This window comes from Rana temporaria, chromosome 1 (genome assembly GCF_905171775.1).
Source record: "Rana temporaria chromosome 1, aRanTem1.1, whole genome shotgun sequence".
Classification (NCBI taxonomy): Eukaryota; Metazoa; Chordata; class Amphibia; order Anura; family Ranidae; genus Rana; species Rana temporaria.
Window position 1 is genome coordinate 340,475,976 of NC_053489.1, and position 1,061 is coordinate 340,477,036.

General features: G+C 49.2%; 1 protein-coding gene across 2 annotated transcripts in view; it reads left to right on the forward strand.

Annotated features, from left to right (window-relative positions):
* The first annotated feature begins 366 nt into the window (after window positions 1-366).
* The window catches only part of PAX5 (paired box 5), a 275,149-nt gene continuing 274,454 nt past the window's right edge, over window positions 367-1,061 (forward strand). For both annotated transcript variants that reach the window (XM_040361643.1, XM_040361652.1), the window contains exon 1: window positions 367-1,061. This exon is cut by the window's right edge and continues 225 nt beyond it. The gene's annotated coding sequence lies outside the window, so the exon portion shown is untranslated.

Here is a 1,061-nt window from a genome sequence, read left to right on the forward strand (position 1 = left end):
GAGCCTCATTAGCGGAGAGCACACAGGGTACACTTGGCATATCTTGGCTGAGCCATCCCCCCCGCACGTCCCTCATTATTCCCCCGATGGATAAAGAGAGCGGCTAGCGCTCTGTTCCACTCAACTTCCCCACACTTCCAGCCGTTTGTCAATGAACGGCGACGTCACGCACTCCCTCCCCCCCATTGGCGGGCGGCCGGCCAATCCGCGTTCCCCCGCCGTCACGCCCTCTTCGTTCATCCAATCGCCTCCCTCCTCCCCTCCCTCTAAATGACAGTTGTCCGATGATTGACGTGGCGCCTCGGCGCAGGCCACACCCCCCTGCCGGCACAGCTTAGCCCCCTCGAGCGCTGTCCACATGAAACGGGTCCTGAAAGGCGCTGCAGACGCTGGAGGAGCAGCCATAGGGCTCATCATCTGTACACAGCGAGAGAAAGGGGGCCAACCATGCCAAGCCACTCACACAGCAGCAGCACATACCTTCACTAGGGATCGCACCGAAGACCTTCCTCTCTGCCTTCTTCCCTCCCGATCCCTGACAACTTTCCATCCAGAGACACCGGGCTCTTCCCTCCACATCTACTGGAATCCAACCATTCCTCTCCCCCTTGGACCATTTCCAGCAACCAGCAGCCACCATCTAGCATTGCAAACTTTTATTATTGCATCTGATTTTAGTAAACTTGGATTTTTTACATTTTTTACATTTTTTGCAAAACCCTCTTAAAAAAAAAAGAAGAAGCAGGGAGTATCTTGTAGAATAAATAAATGATGGATTGGGATTGTAGGGAGCAGTGATCTCTTCTTGCTCAGGTCTGTGTGGATGGATCAGTGATTTGTGGAGGAGCTTTCAGTGGATTATGTGTTCTCTACCTGGTGAAAGGTGTGCCATGCTACCCTGATTATATACACTCACTTTATTCACTACATCAAGTGGCTCATGGACTAAGCTCTAGAGCAAGCACTGCTCTTTACTTTTTGTTTTTTTTAATATTGGAAACAGGTGATCTTTAAAAAAAAAAGATTTTTTTTTGATCTATAAAAAAAATAAAATTTTCTAT